We start from the raw sequence: 16,065 nt of genomic DNA on the forward strand, positions 1-16,065 counted from the left end.
ATTGTATTCCATTTTATGGGAAGCTATACTTGATTTAATTAAGTTTTTGGTTGGATCTTGAGGGGTTTCCCTCCAATGTTTTATAAACAAACATCTAAATATTATTTTCCCACCAGATACTTTTTTTCCCTTTACTATTATTATTATATTATTATATTATTTATTTATTAAAATAATAATTTTTTATTTATTTTTAAAATTTACATCCGTGTCAGTTAGCATATAGTGCAACAATGATTTCAGGATGGATTCCTTAACGCCTCTTACCCATTTAGCCCATCACCCCTCCCACAACCCCTCCAGTAACCCTCTGTTTGTTCTCCACATTTAAGAGTCTCTTATGTTTTGTCCCCCTTCCTGTTTTTATATTATTTTTGATTCCTTCCCATATGTTCATCTGTTCTGTGTCTTAAAGTCCTCATATGAGTGAGGTCATATGATACATGTCTTTCTCTGACTGATTTTGCTTAGCGTAATACCCTCTAGTTCCATCTACGTAGTTGTAAATGGCAAGATTTCATTCTTTTTGGTTGCTGAGTAATACTCCATTGTGTGTGTGTATATATGTATATATGTGTGTATATATATTTATCCATTCATCCATCAATAGACATTTAGGCTCTTTCCATACTTTGGCTATCGTTGATAGTGCTGCTATAAACCTTGGGATACATGTGCCCCTTCAAAACAGCATATCTGTATCCTGTGGAAAAATACCTAGCAGTGCAATTGCTGGGTCATAGGGTAGTTCTATTTTTAATTTTCTGAGGAACCTCCCTACTGTTTTCCACAGTGGCTGCACCAATTTGCATTCCCACCAGCTGTGAAAAAAAGATCCTCTTTCTCTGCATCCTTGCCAACATCTACTGTTGCCTGAGTTGTTAATGTTAGCCTTTCTGACAGGTGTGAGGTGGTATCTCACTGTGGTTTTGATTTGTATTTCCCTGATGATGAGTGATGTTGAGCACTTTTTCATGTGTCAGTTGGCCATCTGCATGTTTTCTTTGGAGAAGTGTCTATTCATATCTTTTGTCCATTTCTTTACTGGATTATTTGTTTTTTGGGCATTGAGTTTGATAAATTCGTTATCGATTTTGGATACTAAGCCTTTATCTGACATGTCATTTGCAAATATCTTCTCCCATTCCATCAGTTGCCTTTTAGTTTTGCTGATTGTTTCCTTCACAGTGCAGAAGCTTTTCATTTTGATGAGGTCCCAATAGTTCATTTTTGTTTTTGTTTCCCTTGCCTCTGGAGATGTGTTGAGTAAGAATTTGCTGCAGTTGAGGTCAAAGAGGTTTTTGCTGCTTTCTCCTCAAGGATTTTGATGGCTTCCTGTCTTACATTTAGGTCTTTCATCCATTTTGAGTTTATTTTTGTGTATGGTGCAAGAAAGTGATCCAGATTCATTTTTCTGTATGTCGATGTCCAGTTTTCCCAGCATCACTTGATGAAGAGACTGTCTTTATTCCATTGGATATTCTTTCCTGCTATGTCAAGGATTAGTTGGACATATGCTCATGGGTCCATTTTTGGGTTCTCTATTCTGTTCCATTGATCTGAGTGTCTATTCTTGGTCGGTACTATACTGTCTTGATTATTACAGCTTTGTAATACAGCTTGAAGTCAGAGATTGTAATGCCTCCTGCTTTGGTTTTCTTTTTCAAGATTGTTTTGGGTATTCAGGGTCTTTTCTGGTTCCATACAAATTTTAGGATTGTTTGTTCTAGCTCTGTGAAGAATGCTGGTGTTTTTTTTGATAGGAATTGCATTGAATATATAGATTGCTTTCCCACCAGATATTCTTAATGGTGAATTTCTAGATTACAATTTATATACATTTCTGGGGTTTTAATATGAACTGTCAAATTGTCTTACAAAAGGTATTCTCAATTTATACTTTCCCTAACAGGTTATAAGAGTGGTGGCTCTTCTTTGCAGCTTTGCCAACAATTAGTCATGACCAATGATCATGTTGGCCAAGGGCTTTGGGCAAAGTCCAGTGTGACAGCCAAACTCTAATATTGCTCTTTGATATTGTTGTGTTTATAAAATATCCAAAAATAGAATAGGAAAGCAAACAGCAACATTGATCATTTGGGGTCAGAGTCACCCACTGAATATTGGAGCATCTAAACATACATCAGGGATTCTTAACCTGGTGTCTATGAACCTTACCCCAAACTTTTTTTAAGTGTTTGCTCCGACCTGTGCAAACCTATTGAAAATAGAGGCTATGGCTACCACGAGGAAATCTGAGAATAAATAAAGTGTTTATGAAGAAAAAGGGAGAAATGAAGAGAATTTTCCCATAGTGAGTACACTTGTATGGATCAACTGATTTCATTTTCAAAGTATAGTGTGGGTATTTTTTTTTAAATATTTTTTATTTATTTCTAAGAGAGAGAGAGAGAGACACCGTGAGCAAGGGAGGGTCAGAGAGAGAGGGAGTCACAGACTGAAACAGGCTCCAGGCTCTGAGCCAGCAGTCAGCACAGAGCCCGACGCGGGGCTCGAACCCACGAACCGCGAGATCATGACCTAAGCGAAAGTCGGACGCTTAACCGACTAAGCCACCCAGGCGCCCCTAGTGTGGGTATTTTTAATACCCATTTTAACAATGAGAAAAATCAGAATTCAGAGTCTGAAACTTCTCCCATGGTCATGCAACTAATTAAGAACAGATATGGGAGCCAAACCATGGTTTTTCTGACCCTAAATCAATTGCTGTTTCTGTTAGAAAGCAATAATAAGGCTAGGATTAAACGTGAAGTATAAAGATAATGTTAGGTTAAAGGCATAGTGCCTAGTAAACATAGGACTTGAATGCATTTGTGCTGAGGAATTGAGTGAATGACCAATATTTCCTTCTTATCCTCGGCTTCAAGTGTCCTAAGCAATGACAAAAGGAATTGGGAAGCTTTCTCTTCCATAGAATTTTTTGGTCTCAGACTTCACCCTTTAATTATGGTCTGTATTTTCTTCACTCCAGGTTAGTCTAAAACAGCTGAAAATAGCTTTGTGTGCCATGACTAGGTGGGAAATGTTTTAGGCTAACTGATATGAACCTTATTTTTTGTTTTTTGGTAGGTAGCATACTGGCAATTTCATGTGGTTCAACTTTATAGTTCAAATCTGCAATATTGATGTTTCTTTTTATTCTAAGTGTTTATGAGAGAAATAGACTCACTTTGTCTTCCTTTTCAAGATTTTGGGGATACCCTTTCTATCTTCCATAGAGGAGAAGCAAGACACGTTTGCTTGTTGGTGTAATAGTACTTTAGTTGGCCACCATCTGCTGTTGGCTGCTTTGGTCAAAAGTTGGTGAAAGGCTTTGATGGGGGAATGGAGATAGATCCAGAGGAGACCCACCAGGTCAGCAGCAGCATGGCCCAAGCACAGAGATAGGATAAGGACCACAATCTAACTCCTATGATTGGGGAGAGTAGATAAGAATAAGGCAGAGGGAGAAGCAGGGAGAAAAAGGGAGTCAATGTGTGACCTGAGAAATAATGTGGGTATTTAGGTGAAGGAATAAGCCACAACCTTAGGAGTTAGACCTCAGGCTTAAGGTGGGAGCAGGACTCACATGAGGGGAATTAGATGTGAGATCCAAGCAAATCAGGGCTCTTTAAACCTTTTCTAGAGCCTGGGACCAAGTGGAGCCATAGTGTGTCAAAAGGCTTAGCTGTGTACTAGGTTGAGGCCCAGGGTAGGGCAGCAGCCAGGCTGATGTAAGGATTCAGATACACTGCATTCACAAGTTTTAAAGGTCTTCTCTACTCCATTCACCTAATAAGTAGTTATTTAATTCATTTTTTGTTCTAGACACTGTGCTAGTTGTTGAGAATAGATTGCTAAAAATACAAATTCTCTGTCTTCATGGAGCTTCTATTTTAATGAAGAGGGATAGTCAACAAGGGAACACATAAATAAAATAAAATGATGACAGTGTTATGAACTAAATACTCACAGTGATGGAACAGAAACACCATTGGGGAGGCCCATTTTAAGTAGAGTTTTCCCAGGGCAAATGATTAGAAGCCTGAAGGATGAAAATAAGCCACACTTAGGAAGAGCTGTGGGAGAACAGCCAGAGCTGAACAGGCCAGGCAGAGGGGAAAGCAGGTGCAAAGTCCTTGGGTGGGAACAGGCTGCAGGTTCTAAGGTCAGGGAAATGAAGAGGCCAGTGAAGGAGAAGAGATGCTAAGAGATGAGGTTGGAGAGAAGGATATGAGGTAGGCTGGGTAGGAAATTGGGGGTCCCAGTTAGGAGTTTGGGCTTTATTCTAAAGCACAATGGAGGACATTGGAGGGTTTTCAGTGGTGGAATGACATGATCAGAATTGCATTTGAAAAATTTTACCCTGGCTGCTCTCTGAAATTGTAGAGGGGCAACAGAGTATCCAAATAAGAGACTTCAAAGCCCTGTGGGCCAATCAAAGCCAGTCCTTGACCCCTTGAGAGAGCTCCCAGAAAAGGCACTTTGCAAAGTGCTTTTACAAATATCTAAAATTTATATTGAGGTAGAATCATGGATAGAATCTATTAAAAACTATTTGGGTATTCTTTTATGAAGATGAAAACATATGTTTGGAAAAGTGCCCCATAAGTTCACACATCTTTTAATTAAGTTAAGTAATTAATCATTCATTCATTCATTCATTCATTCATTTTTGTCTTTCTTTTAGCAGTTCTTGCTCTGTGCCATCTGCCCAAGGAGTTCAATGGAGAATAAATAGATACACTCTCTTCCCTCCTGTGGCTTGTTTTCATGGCCTACTAAGTTCTTTATGAACTGAGCCTCATGGAAACATGCAGAGGAAAGAGCCTTGGTTTCTCTTAGGAGTGGGAACTTGGTATATATTGATTAACAAACCAATGATGTTGAACAAATCCTTAAGCTTCTTTGGCCCTGTTTCTTCCTTCGAACAGAGGAGAAAAGCTGGGCGAGGGGTCATAAACTCAAAGTGGCTTCTTTTAGTATTGAAATTCTATCACACAGAAGTCAGAAGATAAGGGTGACTTCACCGAAGTAACCTTAACATCACTAAAAGTAGGAAGATCAGACATTACTGGCCTCCTGAAAGGCACCATACAATGTACGTCATGCTCCCTGTGAATTTTTCTTGCCAAAAAATTGGACAATAGTCTAAGTCTGGTCAAGCTTCTGGTTCTACCCACCAGCTTTCAGGAAATAATGAGATTGAGGGGCATGCCAAATCTTTCCCAGGGAGTGAGAGTATAACCAGCCAAATTTAACGTGGGCAATTCTAAGGGACAAATGACCCAGTTTCTTTAACCAAAGAATGACACAAAATAGTGCCAGATTGGAGGTAAAAGGGTACTGTTATATTAAACGAAATTTGTCTTAATAATATCATACTAATTTTATTAAGGATGAAAATGGTCTTTGATATTGCTATAGAATAAAAGTCCTCAGGATTTTCATGCTACAACATGAGTGAACTTTGAAGAAATTGTGTTAAGTATAATAAACCAGACACAGAAGGACAAATATATGATTCCACTGAAACTAGGATCTAGAGGAGTCAAACTCCTAAGGACTGACAGTAGAGTGGCGATTGTCATGAGTTGAGCAAAGAGAGAATGGGGAGTTACTATTTAATGGGGACAGAGTTTCATTTTGGGAAGATGAAACAACTTCTAGGAATGGGTGGTGGTGATGGCTGCACAAGAACATGAATATTCCTAATACCACTGAACTGTACATTTAATGATGGTTAAAACAGTAAATTTTATGTTGTGTTTATTTTACCACTGCAACAAAAAAAGCCCTCAGGTGTTAGAGAGATTTTGGATTAGTTACAGGTAAATAATATAACAGCTGGGATTTGCTTTAAAATAACCTGATAAAGTGGGACGCCTGGGTGGCTCAGTCGGTTAAGCTCAGTTGGACTTCAGCTCAGGTCATGATCTCGCAGTTCTTGAGTTCAAGCCCCACATCAGACTCTCTACTGTCAGCATGGAGCCTGCTTGGGATTCTCTGTCCCTCCCCCCGCCCCCCCCCAGCCTCTCTCTCTCAAAAATAAATAAAACATTACAAATAAATAATCTCATAAATCGAAAGAAACAAAACCCTGGAGGACAGGGAGGAAGCAGAACTGGGAAAATGTATGTAATTGCTGAAGTTGAAGGATGAGTAATGGGGATTTAATCATGCTGTTCCTTTACTTTTATGTGTGTTAATCACTTGATAATATAAAGTCTAAGGTACATCTATCATGTTTTGGTATGTTGAGTTTAATTTTCTGAGATGCTCTGAGTATAAACTCTTTTTAGAGACCTCAAAAACAAAAAATTCCCTTCAGTCCCTTGGTGCCAGGAGCTGTCATAGTATGAAATTGAGCATGAAATAGGCCCAAGCTTGAGGAGGTCACTGAGGCTGCTTTCTAATGAGCAGTCCCCTCCTGTGTTATACTTGATACCCCCACCGACCTTGCCAGATTGCAGGGGAGAATAAATGAAATTGTATATATCAGCGTGGCTTACTGCTGCCTCCATCTTAGAATCACTAGGGAGCTTTTTAAAGTACTAATGCCCAGCCCCCACCCCAAACCAATTGAGCTAAAATCTCTGAGGGTGGGCACTGGGGAGCAATAGTTTTAAAAAGCTCCCTTTGTGATTCTCATATGCATTCAAGGTTAAGAACCACTATGAACCACCCTGTACCTAGCTGGTGCTCACAGCATACTGATTGAAAATGAATCTGGAACTAGTTACCTAGTATGCTCTGTTTCAGTCATTTGATAAAGCCTTTTATGGAAAAGAATTTATATGCAACCTTTTCTCCCTCCCACCTAGGAGATCCAACTTCCAGAGGCTATGAACTTATTTCTTGAGCCTTTGCTAGAGCAGGCACACTTATGCCCAAGAGAGTATCGTGGTGGCTGTTAGCAAGAGCCTGGAAAGATAAGAACAGTTTCAAAAATGTTTTTGGGGCATCACAAAAACCCCATTGTAACACAACGCTCTTTGGAATAACATTAAAGAAAAGTGAATTATGCCCGTTTATCAAAGGGAAAATGAAAGCCCCTTGGACACGAATTTTATTTTGAAGCTGAAGCCTTTAATCAAATTGACAATAAAAGATATGGTCCTTCCATGAACTGGGGAATGATAAGCAGCCATTTGCAATCTCACTATGTTGCTGTTGGAATTTAACTCTATGTTTCACCTCTGATGTGTTAAGAACAGACAGATTTTCCTAACAGCCAGAGAGAGAAATGGAGTCCTTACACTGATTCAGTTAACTGCACGAGCATGGAGTGTAAACAACTCCACATATCTTCCTTCCCTCACCTCTCCACCTTGGAATTTAGAGAGAATATTCACAGGGCACTCACTTCAAACAAACTGACAAAAAACAAATGCTCTAAACTTTCATTGCAAATAACTCTTCCATGAAGTGATAGAGTAAGTGATCCTAAGCCTGAAGTGTTTTTGTGCTGTGAGGGAGGGGCATCTTTTTCTTTTCTCAGAGCCAACCAGAGTTAAGTAGTAGAAGAGTAGTGTTGTCAGATTTAATAAAGTGCAGAATGCCTGGTTAAATTTGAATTCAAAAATTTCTTTGAGTTTATTTATTTACTTTGACACAGGACAGCATGAGTGGGGAGGGGCAGAGAGAGAGGGAGAGAGAAAGTCCCAAGCAAGCCCCACATTGTCAACATGGAGCCCAACACAGGACTCGAGCCCACAAACTGTGAAATCATGACCTTAGCTGAAACCAAGAGTTGGACGCTTAACCAAATGAGCCACCCAGGTGCCCCAAATTTGAATTTTAGATAAATATTTGCAAATCTTGCTCAGAATATACTAACATTAAACAATATCCAGGTTTTATTTGAAATGCAAATTAATCTGGGCATCCTATATTTTATCCAGCAACCCTACAGGGAAGAAAAGAGAAGTCTTTTCAGATGTGAAGTCTAAATATCTTACTCCAAGATGCCCAGGATATCTAGGAGGTACAGGTAGCCAGGAAGGAGAGATTGACAGTCAGTTTAAGGAAGTCAGTGTATCAGCTATCAAACGCTATATAACATATCACTCCAAAATTATGTGGTTTAAAATAATAATCGTATATTATTGCTAATGCTTTTGCAAATTGGCTCAGGTTTGTTCATCTGGAACAGACTTGGGTGGGCAAATCTGTCTATAAATGTAGAACTTTGGTTAGTTTGGGGTAACTCTGTTCAGGCTATTGCAGATTGGAAGGCTATCACATTATCTCTCATCCTCTTCTAGGAGCCAGTAATAAAAAAGTGTAAATTAAGCCCTTTAAAATTTTTTTAAGTGTTTATTTTTTTGAGAGAGAGAGAGACAGAGCATAATCAGGGGCGTGGCAGAGAGAGAGAAAGACACATTATCTGAAGTAGGCTCCAGGCTCTGAGCTGTCAGCACAGAGCCCCATGCAGGGCTCGAACTCATGAATCGTGAGATCATGGCCTAAGCCAAAGTTAGATGCTTAACCGACTGAGTCACCCAGGCAAGAAATATGTGAGCCCTTTAAAGGCCTAAGCTTGGAACTAGCTCATTGTTATTTCTGCCCACATGCCACGGGTCAAAGCAAGTCATATGGCCAAACTCAAAATCAAAGGGTAGGGAAGCCCATTGTCCCCACGAAGAGGCCATGCAAGGCTGTGAATGCAGGAGGGAAGAACTGGGTCTGATGATTCTTTTTTTTTTTTAATAGTTTATTGTCAAGTTGGTTTCCATATAACACCCAGTGCTCATCCCCACAAGTGCCCTCCTCCATGTGGGGCTGATGACAGGCAGGCATGGTGAAAGTGAGACTCAGAAGAAGGAAGTAAAGTCCCTGGCAGCTTTTTCCTCCAAAAAGAGGACTCAGACCAGAGGCAGGGGGAGGCAGGAGGTCAGTTACTGGGGAACTGGGCTTCAAGGGTCAGCGGGACCCAGGTAAAAGTCCTGTTTAATTCCAATACATCCATGTTTGCCTAGAAAAATCCTCATGAACTGAGATGAGACTGAGCGAGTGTACAGGTGGGGCTTTAAGGTCTCAGTTGTGAAAGTTTGAGCCTGGGCATGAGGTTTGATGTTCTCTTAAATGGTATCCACAACTCACGTGTACTCCTTGCTGTCTTGCATTAATTACTCCTTTGATTGAAGAGGCAAGACATTAAGGTCATTAGAAAGCAAAAACTAATTTGCTTCTATCAGTGTTGTAGTCAGTACTTTTCCCATTCCAGTAAGAGAAACCCAACTTAAACTAGCTCAAGCTATAAAGGGAAATTATTAACATAACTAAAAATACTGGGGATGCTAGCTTCAGGCAGGGCTGGATCCAGGTGCTCAAATGATGTAAATAGGATTTTGTGTCTCTGTATCTCTAGGTTCTGTGTTAGCATCATTCTGAGGCAAGCTGTTGCTTTATGATGCCACAATGGTTTCTGAAAACTCGTGATTTACTTTATCAACTTGGCAACCCAGGCAGAAAGAGCATTCCTCTTTTCATTTATTTCAGTGAAAATCCTGGAATTGAATTTTAGGCTTAATGTGGGTAAAATGTCCACCTCTGACCCAATCCCAACGATCAGGATTCTGATTTGCTAGACCTGGGTGTCCAAACCCAGATCATGAGGTTTGGTCAGTCCCACCTACACCACATGCACTGAGTGGGAGAGGGAAAATGGAAGTATGATAAAAGATGAGAAATGGTTGCTGGGTAGGCAATGAAGCTAAAGATGTCTCCATCCAGTGGCTCCCTGTTTTCCTTAGAGTAAAAGATTGTATAGTATCTGCTTTTCCTAACTCATTCCCTCATCTCCTACCACTCTCCCATTCCATTCTACTTCAGCTTTACTGGTTACCCTGCTCACACACAGCATTCAAGGATTACCTGGTCTTAACGACTCTAGGCTACCTGTTTGGTCACTTTCTTCCTGAGACCTATGCTAAGCACTATGTTAATAGCAGTCTGACCCTCCCCACCTCATCACTTCCAATCTCTTTTACCCTGATTTACTATTTTTCCCTTTTTAATAGCACTTCTGATACTATATAACTTAACTTCTTTATCCTGTTTATTGTTTACTCATTATCTCCACTTTCAGTCCTGTCTCTCTTCATACCTCCATAGAATACTGGCTGCATGAGGAAAAAAGGTCTTTGTATCATAGACTAAAATATCTCAAGTACCAACAATAATAATAGGTGCTCAATAAATATGTGTGGAATGACAGAATGAACCTAATACAGTTCCCAAGAGGTGCTAAGTATCAGGTTAATTTGATAGGAAGGAGGGATTTGGCAGTTGTAAATCTGTGACAGTCCAACTCTGTGTCAAAAGCATGCTGCCCTGAAAGGTAAGGGGAGGTAGAAAAAGGTGGCTGAGAAGGAAGAACTGCTGCTTTGTATACGCGAAGAGGATTTCTGCAACATACCTTCCCGAAGCTGCATTTGTTATCCTCACCAAGGTGAACAGGTAAGGTGGAAAGGGACAGCCAGGTGAAGGTGATTTCTGCTTTTAATTTGATTGCTCTCCACACTGTTGGGTTAGGTTACTTCGTGTAGCTGTTACTTATCAATGCAAATTTCAAGAAAAGACAGATTTAATGAGAACAAACTAAATCATAGGGACTTTACCCACTCTATCTTTATTTTCTAGGATCCAAGAAAAAGGGCTTCATTTTCTAGCTGTGTGGACTTTGGCAAGTTATTTAAGCTTTTTGTAGCCCATTACCTCATCTGGAAAATAGGGTTGATGGTAAGTGCCTGCGTTGTGGAGCAGGTGTGGGGATTTGATGACAGAAGATGTGTAAAGTGCTAACACTGGTTATCACAAGCACTCAGTCATCCTGGCTATCACTGGTATTGTCCAAATTCTGTTCTAACACGGAACTCAGCAATTTAGGCTTGTTTGTCCTAAAAGCAGTGCCTCATGATCATAGCAAGTGACCACAGCATCTGGATCTGTGATGGATGATGCTGATGGTGGCTGTGGTGGTGGTGGATAGATAGTTCCTGAAAATCCAGCACATCAGAAGCAGGCAAAGGAACAGATGTTTGAGACTGAAGCCATAGGAACAGGCAGAAGGCAAGGTTGATGGGGTCACAAACACACCTGTCATCATCTTAGTAGAATAAATTATCTGCCTTTCATCATGTCCTGAATATGTCTGAGATAGATCTGGGAGGAATAGATAATGTGCAATGACCCAAGTGGTAAACAAATATTTAATTTGGTGAAAATGTAGTCTTCCCTGCCATCTTCTACCAGCACTTTGAATTATTTATCTTTCTATTGAATACACAGAGAGCTAGAAGCCACATGTAGATCTTAGCTACATCTAGGATCATAAAAGACCGAAAGGAACCATACAAATCAATTGGACACTATCTCACATAAGAGAAAACATGATTCAAACTAATTTATACAACTAGGACATTTACTTATCACATGTAATAAGTTTAGCAGTAAGGTGAACTTCAGGTTTGATTGATCCAGGAGCTCAACAATGCCATAAAGTCCAGGTTCTATTTCTCTCTCTGTTGTGCCATCCTTGGTATATGAGTTGTGTTCTTGGACTGCTTTCTTCATATGGTCAAAAGGTATTTGTCAGTGGCATGTGGGACAACATACTTTCTTGTTTCTAACTAATGGAGGGGAAGGGGGGAAGAAAAGAGAATGAGACAGAGGAAGAGAAAGATTCCCCTCAACCATGGGGGGGGGGGAGTCCTTTTCTGGAGTCAGATTGAGCTAATTTAGGATAGTGCTCACTCCTGGACCTATACTAGTGGCCAGGTGGATGCTTTGTGGTGCTGGAATTTTAAATCAATCATAGCAAGGAGTATGAAATGATTAACTTAGACCAGGAGTTTTCAACCTTGGCTCTATTGACATTTAGGGATAATTCTTTATTGTGAGAGGTGTCCTGTTCGTTGTTGACTATTTGTCATCATTCCTCATGTCTACCCACATGGTACAAGAGCAAGGGACAGTGTGGCTACAGGTGAGGCTTGGAAGATGGCAAGGGCAAGATGAGGCATATTAAGGATTTCCATTTTTATCTGGAAAGCACCAGTTAGCTACTAAATGGTTTTAGCTGGGATTTGTAGAAATAATAGGGGAAGACTTGGAGGGAAGACAATGGGACCTGCAATGGGTATTGCAGGAGAGCAGGTAATGATGATGGAAGTTTTAATTAGGGTGGTGGATATAGAAACAGAGATAGATGGACATAATTTGAGAGCATTCAGGAGCTAAACTAGGTAGGACCCAGTGCTCAATAGATATGAGGGGTGAGGAAAGGAAAGTAGTAAGGATGTCTCATAGGTTTCTTATTTTCTCACTCCAGTGGACATATTATTTCTTATGAGATGGGGAGCACTAGAGTAGGAGCAGACTGTGGAGAGATTGTGTTCTGGTTGTGCTGAGTTTGAGGCCTGTGTGAGTTACTCAAGTAGAAATGTCAGTGGGCAGAAAGAGATACAAGCAAGGTGCTCAGCGGAGAATACAGAACTGGAGATGATAACTGGAGCCATGTGTGTGATAAGAACTCAATTTAGGGACTCTTTAGGATAGAGATCTATGAGTCTTGAGAGGAACATCTAGAGGAATAGAAGGGATTCCAGGAGAGGGTTTTATTCCTTAGCCCATAGGAGGAAAGCATTTTAGAGGGAGGGCTGGATCAGCAATGGTATTTGCTATTGTCCTTTGGATTTAGTCTCATGGAGGCCATTGGTGAACCCAGCAAGAGCTACTTGGGTAATGGTGGGTGTTGGGCTCAGAAGACAGACTGGAGAGGCCCAAGCAATGCATAGGAGAAGATGTGGAGTAGATTCCTCTTGGAGAAGTTTGGCCATGAAAGAATGAAGGATAGGCCAGTAAAGAGTAAAGTGAGGACCAGGGAGAACTTTTCTTTAGGATGAGAGACCCTTTACCATGTTCAAATGGTTTATTGATGCCAAGAAACAGAGGTTTTAAAATATAGGAGAGACAGAGGTAGAAGTAGGGGGGGAGAGAGAGAGAGAGAGAGAGAAAGATTGGAAATGGATACTATAAGATTCCTGAAAAGACAGGAGGGGATAGAATCCAGATGCATAAGCCCTAGAATTATAAGTAGAGAGGAAGGACAAAGCTGTAGGTGGACTTGAAGTGTTTGTGGCCAGATGTTGATAGCATTCCTATTTGAACTCTTCTATGGTTTCTGTAAAGCAGGAGATTTGGTCTATATGGAGGATGGGGGGAATTTTCTGTGCTCAGATAAATTTGGGAAACACTGTGTTAAGGTCAAGCAATTATCTTCACCAATGGACTTTTCAGAGCCTTTAGTATTCAAGAATTCCTTGTGAGTGTCCAATAAGGGGATAGAGCACATATCATTTCCTATTGCACCACAGAGCTTTTTATGTGCATAGCACCTTGGGGAACCACTGTTTCACAGCACACTTTCTGGAAAAGGCTGAACAGGATCAACAACTTCACTTTATGGTGGAGGAAACTGCAATCCAAAGATGGAAGGGAACTTGGAGAAAATCTCTTGGTTGGACTAGCAGGTGTGGAGGGCCCTTCTATAGAGAGAACAGGGACTTCCCCAAGCCTTCCTTTCTGTGAGCATAGCCTCTCATTCTTGATTATTCTGTGTGACCCTAGACCCCAGCCATACTGGGACAATCAGGTTTTACTTGGAAGTATAAAATTAGACAGAGGTAGCCATTACACCTTTCTATGTGACATAAAAGAGTATGAGGCAGGACACAAATTTTTTGTCTCTGAGTTCAACCTACCTGAAGTCCATAATAGTCCAGCTGTGTACCCTTGAGCAAATTACTTCATTTCTCTGTGTCTCAGTTTCTTCATATGTACAAAAGTGGTATGCATGATATACTTACCACAAAGAATTTTTGTGATGATCAAATATAATAATACTTATAAAGAATTTAGAAAAGAAAAAGAATTTAGAATAGTGTCTGACCCACGTTAATAGTAACTATTAGCTATTATGGGGAGCAGAGGGACAGCTGTGTTCCATACCATAAACAGACAGCAGAAAAATCTACTCTGGCAAAGAAAAGAAAAATGAACAGATGTGTTGAACAAAGTAGAGAAGAATAATAGAGAAGGCATATTCTTTCCAGAGGCTTGGATCTGCCTTTTGGACCAATGAAACACTCCATGTCTTTATGATAAATCTGTTAGTTTAAGCTATCCTGATGACTTGCAAACAAAGAGATATAATGAGTACAGTGGCTGAGACAGGATTTGAACCTAAGTCCCCTGGCTTCCAACTCAGTACTCTGGTGATTACGGCATGCAGTTTGTTTAGGATCTGGACGTGACTTAGTGAGAAAAATCTTCTCCTGGAGGAAGAAAGCAGACTTTTGCAGCCAGGGATAGATTGTGTCAGGGATTATATTAAGTGTCCCTGGTTTCAAGAGAGGCAGACTTTTGACCTTCCAGCCACTGTAGCCCATATCTGATTGAAAAAGTTGAAGGTGTTACAGAGACTCAGGGACTAGGGCTCCAAAAGCATTTTAGCTCCTCCTTTTAAGATTTTCAACTCAGTGGTTAGTTTGTGACATCACCTAGAAGTGGATACAATGGATAATTCTTGTGGAGTCTGAGTTTTCCATGAATGTCCATAACTCCAGACGTCAGCTTGTACACTTTCCCCTGCTGGAATATTCTTCCCTTTCTTTTCTGCCTGTAGAGGGCCTCCTTTGGTGGATCTCCAACTGTAGTGGGCTGGAGAATCACCTGGGAAAGCTTGTTAAATCACCACTTTTTTGGACCTCTCATGAAATTCTGACTCAGGCGGTCTGGGATGGAACCCAGGCATCTGCTTGTTAGGCAAGCATCTCAGATGATTCTGATGTTGGAAATTCAAGGACCACTCTTTGAAAAAACCTCAATATTCTTTTATCCAGACATTCTGCAAAGAATTCCAGAATTAGGGAACATAGGGGGTGAGATTTTTAAAGACAATTTTGATGTTGAAGTCAAGACTATGTGGGGGCTAGTTTTTATCTTAAACCTTAGTTTTCTGATCTGTTAAATGGGGTTGTTAATGGAGACACCTCTCTCTAGAGGTTACTGAGCAGCTCATATGAGCTCAGTGCAAACAAAGGCAGTTTGTTAGCTGTGAAGTCAATGGCAGTAATTATTTTGTATTAAAATGTGAATCTTTTCTGGAAAGAATCTCAGTGATATGTAATCTAATGTTTAAATTTTCAGCACGAGAGAGCTGGAGCAGGAATCACATCTTATTTTCTACTGTATCCCCTGTCCTACCTTAGTGCCTAGTGTATAGCAGAAGGCTTAAATTTTGTTGATAAGGACCTAATATTTTTAAGCTTTTGAATGCAAATGAGTCATCATTCAAGATGCTGATTGGCTGACGACAGTTCTCTTTGGTCGGATACAAAATAATGAGGATGAAGAAACTGGTTATTAATGCAAAGAGGCTAAGAAAAGACAGTGAATAGCGGCACAAAAATAGCCTCAATAATTATAAGTCTTACAAAGCCTGTTGCGACACACTTTATGAGTCAAAAATGAAGTGTGTGTGACATGAAATGAATCATTATGTGAATAAGAGAAGGAATCTTATTTATCTAAATGTGTTTTGTCAGCAGTAATGCTCTTTCCTAAATAATGAGTGCCCTTAAACAAAAGTGATAGATAACATTGTTGATATCTAACAAAATATGTGTTGAACACTTATGTCCCTAATATGTACTAATGTGTAAAATAAATGTACCTAACATAAAATAGGTAACATTGTTCTTATAAAAAAAAATCATGGTAATTCAGTATTATGTTGGCTCTGTCTTCAGTTTAATGAAAAGAGTTACAAGATGCTTAAGTAAGTTTTCATGTATTGACTCCTTGCTCTTTGGGAATGTATGGCTAGCATCTTTCTTTGGCTTTGGAATTGGACACTGGATAGAAATAAGAAGACCACATTTTCCCATTTATCTTCATCCAGAGCAATTTCTTAGTATTGCTATATGCTATTCTCATAAGATGCTTGTCTTATATATCAAAATGTATGTATTTTCATACTTAACATTATCTTTAATT

This window comes from Hyaena hyaena, unplaced genomic scaffold (genome assembly GCF_003009895.1).
Source record: "Hyaena hyaena isolate Hyena2069 unplaced genomic scaffold, ASM300989v1 scaffold_417, whole genome shotgun sequence".
NCBI classification, from domain to species: Eukaryota; Metazoa; Chordata; class Mammalia; order Carnivora; family Hyaenidae; genus Hyaena; species Hyaena hyaena.